Here is a 9,067-nt window from a genome sequence, read left to right as displayed (position 1 = left end):
GATTGAGGGGTAAAGGACCTCAGCCCGGCTTCAGCCCTCCTCGCTCAGGACCATGAGCTGCCCACAGTAGTGGGTGGCCCAGTACCCGGGTTACCAAATTTTGCTCTGGGGTCTTTAAAGGCAGGAGTTGCTAGCAGATACGTGGCACTGCACAGACACAGCTGCCTTGCTTCCCCAAACCAAGCTGGCCCAGCACGGTGCTTCGCCTTGTGTCTCTATGGTTCATTTCCAGTTAATTAAAATCTTCTGAAAACTTTAGTCAGCTGGAACATCCATCTTATCCTTGCTCTCTTTTGAGAAACACAGGGCTGATTTCAGCCCTGGGGGGACTGTCTACATTGGCCTGGGAAATCATGTTAATACTTTTCAAAACAAAAAACTTTGCCTATAAACACTTTTCTTGCCTGAGAGGCAACAGCAGTTTCACTTGGCTACCAGAGTCCAAGTTCTTTAAAACTGGTTTGTATAAGGCAGTTTTACAAACCACGTTAAAGAGATGCTAGGCCCCGTTTGCATTAGCACCTTTGTCAAGGAGATTATGTTTAGCTCCAGATCATTAGGGAAATGATAAGACATTTTTCCTCTTGCCAGCTTAAGCCAGACCTGAGATTTGCACCACGGATTTTGGGCAAAAGGCCAGTACTGGGATACTGCAGTCCTAAAAGCAGCTTCCTCAGCTGTACCAGGAGCCTGCCCGTAAGAGCAGGCTGGCCGTTGCAAGGGGTGCAGGAAGCCAGTTTGGCTGACAGAGGCTTCCAGATAAAAATATATCTATCTGTGTTCAGGGCAGCTGGTAAAATGCAGTCCCAGTTGCATTTTCTCCAAAGGTTCTCTCTGAACTCAGGACACTTTGCAAACAATATTCCTGACCCTGGCTGGCATGACCCTGTGAGCACTGCTGCAGAGTTGCTCTCCTGATGGGGACTGGTTGCAGTCAGGGCCATTTGTTGTCCCAGGCCAGATAGGTTTGGGTGACTTTGTTCACCCACTGATGTGAACATCTGGCACTGTTTTAAATCCTTTGTCAACCAGATAGGGAGATGGGCAGGATAAGATGCCCCAGCACTTAGAACAGCCCTGTACCTGCAGCTTCTCCTCCTTAGGATTCCTGCTTTCACTAAGATTAACGCAACCTGATAATCTGGAATTAGAATTAAAGCAAGTTTTGTAAAGTTCTACAGAGTAACCATGGACCAATTAAGCTTTGACCTACCTGCATTAGCAATGAAGTGACAATTGGCCACTCGTGTGAGCCATTTTTGCATATCTCCTCACAAATGCCTCAGTATCACTGCTTTTAAATGCTGTGGCACTGGTTTCCAGGAGTAGCTCACCAGAACAGGGGTACAGCAAGAAAGATCTCCAGGTAGGGGCACAGATCCTACCCAATTGTAAATGCATAATGTATATCTGTAGGCTTCTGTATCATATGGAAGTTCAGAGACAGATAGGTGGAAGAATATGGACTTTAGTTTGGGTCACGTGCTGCATGGGTAATTTTTTGATTGCTTGGGGTTGTGGCATCCCTTATTGAAAAGGAAAGCATTTGTTTTATTGTCTTTAGAGGAAGAATACATATTTGCCTTGGCATTACTAAAGAATTAAGTCCTTCGTTGTGTCCCATTGACAATTAGCTTTTAGCGCATTTAGACTCTGCCTGTGTAACGCTTTTCTGTAGTGCTTTTAAATCCAGGAATAGATACAGGTCGGGCTTGTTTCTGGAGACTGGACATGCCCAGGGATTCTTCCACACAGCCCTGACATGTTTCTCCCTCCCTTGGCTGACACAGTTCAGCCCCTTTGCAAGGTACTAGCCGCCAGCAATTAGTACTGGAGTCCCAAGGGACTTCAAAGGAAGGAAGGAAAGGGTGCACTTATGGGACAAAATTTACTTTTTTTGTCTTCTGTAAAATTCATTTGGGAATTCAACGTTCAAGAGTGCCTTTTCTTTATCTGCTGTATGCTAGTGGCCTCCTAGTCAATGCTAGTCAGACACCTTCCTCTCCTGACCCTTCTGATAACTTGTTCTTAACATGAGCTGACCTGCTTTAGAAGGACACATTCTTTTAATTTTAGATAGCAATGTTTTGCTGTTACCCAGTTGCCTTGAAATCACTCTTATGTCAGGTGAAAGTAAAATACAAATATAAATATTTATATGCAACTCCCCAAACAGACCACACAGTTAAAAAAGATGTACACACAGAAATGCTAAAGTCTTTCTGTAGCCATTCTGGTAAGTCCAGAGAGACTCAAAACTTTCTATCAAAATATATTCACTTCATCTCCTCTAAAAGCTTAATTACCTTTAAATGTTTCAAAGGGCAGTCTTGCTGCTCTTCCAACGAAAACAAGCACTCTCACTCTGAGATGCAAATGTCAATGCACTAGACCAAGTTGTCGCATCCTGTTCTTGACTTGACTAAATCAGCAACTCCTTCACTCATTGAGGGCTAAATTGTCCTCCCCCTTCAAAAAAAAAAAATAACGATGCACTGTGACTCATCTTCAATGCAAGTGTCTGTGTCCGTTAAATGCTGCATTTTGTTTCAATCCAAGCATTAGCCAACACACTTACTACAAGCATCACCAAGGGTAAACATGCATAGTTCATTAATCATTCTCGATTGACACCAGGCATTGTAGTCATTGACTAGTGCAAGGCAACAATGGGATGGAGGGGTTCAAGCCTAACAACTTCTCTTTTCAGGACTCCAGGAACAGTCTTATTTCCTACTTACTCCAGGTTCACACCCCTGGGAAATGTGTTCCTGCCCACTACCCACTCCCTGCCAGCAAGGTAAGAAAGAGCAAGTGGTTAGTACATAGAGAAGCTGCACTGAGATACTGTTGTCCATTTGTAGGGCAGGTGTTGGCTACTAGAAAAGTAGCCAAGGCATATAGGAAAGCAAAAAGAGGGGAGTACTAGGTACTCTTCTAGCTAAGACTGCATCTGAGCTGGTCTCTTTGGTTCGTGTGGATCTGTGAGCTCTGAACACCATTGTATCCCACCTTTTCTCTGTTTCATAAAGTTGCTTGTAGCATCAAGGAGCAGATACTTGCAAGCCCTCTTTTAGAGAGCATGATTAACTTATTTTCATGCATAGAAGGGAAAACACCTGGTATTAAACAGAGTGTTCTCAAATGTGATGTTTGGGAGGAAGCCTGTCAGAAGAAGGACTGGACAAAGCTATTTGGTCACCTTGACAAGACAACTGAGTGATACTAATGAATATTTGTAACTGGCTGAACTTTGTCCTTTGGAGACTCACTCCAGCCCCTTTCTCTAGACCTGGCACAAAAGCAGTGCAGCAGCTAATGCCTTTCCCAGCATTCTGAAGGTTTCTCCACAAAATTTTCTCCCACTCATCACAAACTTCCTCCCAGTGAAGACACATCCCTTAATCTGGCCATTCACCAGTCCCTGTCCTATCACTGCCTGCAACTGTCAGTTTTCAAGCATAATAGGGATGCCTTGCCAGATCCCCTCTCTGTGGGCCATCACAATTTATTCTGCCTTTCAAGAGGCACAACCTTTTTAAAATCCCTCTCAAGTCCAATGGAAGACTCAGCAGCTATCTGCATCTCTGGCACAGGGAAGGGCACTTGCCAAGGCAAGGCTGTCCAGCCAACATGTGTACAATTGCAAGAGACTCTGCAAAACCCCTCATCAGGGACAAATTAAATTGCTGTATCTCTCTCCAAAATCATTTTTTAAATTGCCTTCTGGAGGGAGACCTTTCTAGGAAGTTACTCTCATCTCCTGCCAGAACCAGAGATCCATATTTTCCTTTAGCAGTCCCTCACCAATTGCTCTCCCTGTAGAAGTTACACTCCTTTACGTGAGGTTACCACACTCAGCTTTCTCAAGCCCAAGTCACCCAAGCTTGTGGGGCCTGAGCAGATCCCCTGTGGAATCAGAAGGGCTATATGCAGATGTAAGAATTCCTCTGTGTGCAATACAGATCTGGCTGTGTTCCCATCTTTTCCACAGTCTGACGGATGAAAAAAGGACCATCTGTGAGTCACCTGCTACAATTCTGCAGTGAGGGGACAGTCAGGGTAACTTTCCTGTCTTGGATAAAATTCACATGTGGCCTTTGCTTACATAAAAAGCTGTTTTGAAAGAAATTCTTGATTTGGAATGATGAGGTGATATCAAACAGTACATTCATGTACTGCTGAATGATTTCTCAGTGGAAGATACACCTTCATCAGGACCATCTGTCCCATGGTACAAGGTGATTAATTCACTCCGTTGTCCTGAGTCTCTTCACTGTTACACTGGTTCTCCAGTTGTGTTCCATCAGTGACTGTAGCAGTTCTCCCTGGTTTGTACCAGGAAGAGAAAGACACACAGACTTACAGTTTTCAAAAATAAAGGAATAGCATTTCCAACAAAATGTAGCACAACATGGTTTTGATACCACAGGGACAACTGTAAGGCAGCCCTCCTTCTGTCAGCAGTGTGCCCTGGCAGCCAGGAGGGCCAGCCGTACCCTGGGGTGCATGAGGCACAGCACTGCCAGCTGGTCGAGGGAAGGGATCGTCCTGCTCTGCTCTGCGCTGGTGCGGCCTCACCTTGAGTACTGCATGCAATTTGGGGCACCACAGTATAAGAAGGACGTAAAACTATTAGAGAGTGTCCAAAGGAGGGCTGCAAAGATGGTGAAAGGTCTAGAGGAGAATGTGTATGAGCAGGAGCTGGGGTCCCTTGGTTTGTTCAGCCCAGAGCAGAGCAGGCCAAGGGGAGGCCTCATGGCGGCCTGCAGCTCCCTCACGAGGGGAGCGGAGGGGCAGGCGCTGAGCTCTGCTCTCTGGGGACAGCGACAGGACCCGAGGGAACGGCATGGAGCTGGGACAGGGGAGGGTCAGGCTGGGGGTTAGGGAAAGGGTCTGCACCCAGAGGGTGGTCGGGCACTGGGACAGGCTGCCCAGGGCAGTGGTCACGACACTGAGTCTGATGGAGTTCAAGAAGCATTTGGACAACGCTCTCAGACATAGGGTCTGATTTTTGGGTGGTCATGTTTGGAGCCCGGAGTTGGACTCGATGATCCTAGTGGGTCCCTTCCAACTCAGGATATTCTGTGATTCTATGATTCTATGAATCTGTGTCTGTGATGTTCATCACACTACAGCTTTCTTCTTCACCTAGGACAATGAGGGGAATATTGTTAAAGGCAAATTTTGAAGCTTCCTGGTGCTGCTACCTTTGCCTTTCTGGCCTCTCTGTAGAGAAAGGACAGGGGACTGACCACTGACTAAGAGGATGAGAGCTATGGACAATTTTTCCATCTCCTGGTGCAGTGCAGTGTGTTGGAGTTTGATCCAATCTATGCAGTGAATTCCATGCCCTTGACCTCTTTGCTTTTCATTTATGCTTCTGTCACAGTTAGCCAGATATCATCAGATAGGCCAGAAGTGAGCAATTCCCCTGTGCGTGTGCTTCAGGAAGAGTCTAATCCCAGCTCTAGCCAGTGAAAGCTTTTGGGAAGAAACACCTGACACCAGGAAAAAAAACAATGCCAAATCTGAGCATGAGAAGAAAGCCGAGACAAAATTCCCCATAAAAGGCCATCTACTGCTCTCACCCACTGCTCCTTAGACAGGAAAACCTCTTAAAAGACCTCTGCTGGTTCTCACTCTTTGAGGCTCCGTAGATGTACGTATATGCGTGTGAAGCAGATAGAGAGGAGAGGCATGTCAAAGTGTTGCTTTCTCTCTGCTAACGGTTGCAGACAGACCCGACACTTAGAGCATGAGATAGCATCGCACCCGATTTACATCAAAGCTACTGCTACCTCTTCTTCACAAAGAAAAAGAAAAAAAAAGCTAGCATACATTTCAGTTACTTAATTCTCAGCTGTAGGTAGAGCAGAAAGCAGCATTCAAACCACAGATAATGATGTTGGGAGAATACCCACAGAGTGATTGGGAGCTACTTATCGTTCAGAATGATCCTCCATTTTATGTTCTCCTGTTACCCACAAGGCCCTCTGTCCTATTACTGATAGCAGGTGTTAGGTATTTACAGCCTTCTGCACCTTCCTTCTACATTTTGACTGTGTTACTGTACAATTCCTAAGCTTCCCTGAGATTCTTAAGCACTAGCAAAGATCGAGTCCCATCCAGGGGCAGAAGACGGTGAACATCCCACGTGTGCTCAAGCTACAGCACTGATGCTACTTCACCATTATTGATCCTTGTGTAGAGGGAGAATCCAGGAACACTGCATTGTATGTGCTTCCCCTGACGTGTGACATCTTCTAAGCTCACACTAAGTTAACCTGTATGTTCCTGTGTCTTCACTGTTGTTGTAACAGTGGCGCTAATTTTTCTAGGCCATAAAGGGAAAGCGCAACTTTCTCTTCTTCAAAAAAAGTAGGTTTTCATGGTTCGTTTCCATAAAGCCCAATGCATTATGCATTATCTCATTCAAAGGTAAATAGTGGATACACACATGGATGAAAGATTAAATCCTGGAAATTCTAAACAATTGGCAGGAGGCATAACCATGGCAAATTGATTCTGCTACCCCTCTGCAAAAAAGAAATGAAAGAATATTTGTGCATTTTTAAAATGACATGTAAGATTTAAACACACTTGGGGTTTGGTTTCTTTGATTCTTTTTTTTCTTTTTTTTCTTTTTTTTTTATTTAATGAAAGCACATAGTAATTATCAGAAAGTTCCTTGACTGAAAAGATTATTTTAAAACAAATCTCTGGCAACCTCACTCATTGCTCACCTACAGTATTATGGGTCTAAGTACCTGAAAAACAATGGCTGTATCTATCACAGCAATGATGTGGAGAGGCAAACAGAGGGGCACAGAGCTCCATGCAGTCCTTAGAAAAGAAATCAGTCCTTAAAGAAAATTGCATTGTCCCAAAGAAAAAGGTTAATTTAAATACGTAGGTGGTCTTGCTTGATTGGTTGGTTTTGTGTCAACCCTGACCCTACAGTAACCCCGGTCTTACTGATCAAAGGGATTATGCTACAGGCTCCAGGGCTGAGTTTGTAGTCTCTGTGTATTGCCGCTCATAGAGCTGTAGTTTGCTGTCTGAGGACATCAGCACTCTTGCTGTCCTTACTGCCCTTCATGTGGGCTCAAAGGGGTTTAAGGTGTTGATGTACAGTCTGATAGCACAAATCTTTATTTTCCATCCCGTATCCCAGCCTGGCAGCAGGGAAAGCATAGTGACAACACCGTCCACAGAGAAGGTAAGGGGCTCTGAGCACACCAGGTATTATTGCTGCTGTACCTGCACAGATTTGATGTCAAGTTGATCAAGCAGGCAATTTCAGAAACTCTCTGCTCCTTCTCTACCTGGAACGTTTAGTGCACCCAGTGCGCAGCACTAGGAGCAGACACTATAAAGAAAGCCTTGCTGCCACTGCCTGTGTTAGCCAGTAAGGTAGCAATTCTATTTTACGGCCACTGGGGCCAGACAAGTCTCTTTTTCCTGTCCCTGTTTGCTCTGTATTACACCTGACTGTGCATAAGCACGCATGTGCACAGAAGTGTATACATGAGCTCGTGTTGGCTGGAGGATGGTGTGTGTCAGAACAAACATGCAGCCTCCATACAACCTCTAGATCCATTACCCTTTGCTAAGGGCCACCTTGCTTTTCTGTAGGCAGATACTCTTGCACAGTGGCCTGGCCACCTGCAGTATAATTCACTCTACGTCTCACCTGATGAAGTCCCCATTTCAGGAGGAATATGAAAATAAAGGGACTGGTCTCCATGCTGCCCAGTCTCCACAGGCTGGTACCTGTGCCCTTGCCTCCTGTGGATCTCACGCACCTCAACGGCACTGCTGATGCATTCGACAACCAGACGTGGCTCTGTATGTCTCCAGGCAGCCCTTATACCAATTCCATGGTGTTACACTGGAAAAAATACTCAGGCCCTGTCTAGACAGGGGGGAATCAAACAGGCTTACATCAATATAAGACCAATACAAATAAAATATTACCTTTACCGAGGATGGATTCATTCCTAGCTGTACTCCAAGGCCTTTCAAAGTGCCTGAAGAGGGCATGTAGTCCCTCTGTCCCTGTCTAAACACACAGAAATCTGTCCAGTTGCATGATGCGATACCCTTAAGATTCACGCAACGTGTCTACTGCTGCATCCTGCCTCTGTAAAGCAGGCAATGAACACACGGTTGCAACTTCAGTTTTGCCTCTTGCCAAGGTCACCGGTTAGTCATCCGCAGCCCTGAGCCCTGAGCAGCAAGGAGGAGCGTCTGCGGCTGCATTCCTTCAGCACAGGGGAAGTGCAGGGTGGAGCAGTAACCACCAGCTGACACTGTTTGCCATCACTGACACGCTTGCTCATGGCGAGGCTCAGGAGGACACTGTCTGCTCCTTGAAAGTTTCCTTGTTTACTTGTTCCTGGGCCCATTCTCAGCCCAGCACACACACACACATGCACATGCTCACCCACTCTTCTCTCAGGAGAAGACCAGAAAGACAGGCTACCGGGGAAACAATAGCAGCTCTCCCACCCACCGTTGCTTGACGTTTGTTTTTGTTTCTCCAGGTGGCTTTTCTGTGGCAGCAGAACACCTCGCTGCTCAGATTTTGACTTCTGCCAGCTCTTATTGTCCGTGTTGGACATGGCCGTCAGAGACACAGTTCTGCGCAACCACTAAGGAAGGTCAGGGAAGAAATGCCCCCTTTCCCTCTGCTTTCTTTTTCGATCTTACAGCTGTCAGCAAGCCCTCATACAACTCCCTCTTCAAACTCTTACGAAGATGGAGTCTGAACCTTTTCAGGCCTTTAGTACCTAATAATAACTGGGACATTGGTCACATCTCAGCCTGTAGAGTGGGTCTGTTCTTTACACCTTTACACTTTTCTTATACACCACAGTAGTCGTGTCAGAACTCAAGGCAGTCCCACTGGTGTTCAGGTTTCATCTGCCATTCCCAGAGGATTTCATTACTCCTGCAGAATCTTTTTTTCCTAGCAAGATTTCGCATTGCCAGATAAGTCCCTCCGTTGTCTGCGAGCATTAGAGTCCCCCTGTCCCACAGCTATTGGATATAAAGTGGCAGA

Source organism: Anser brachyrhynchus (assembly GCF_964034855.1).
Source record: "Anser brachyrhynchus genome assembly, chromosome: 1".
NCBI classification, from domain to species: Eukaryota; Metazoa; Chordata; class Aves; order Anseriformes; family Anatidae; genus Anser; species Anser brachyrhynchus.
Note: the sequence above shows the minus strand (reverse complement) of the source record.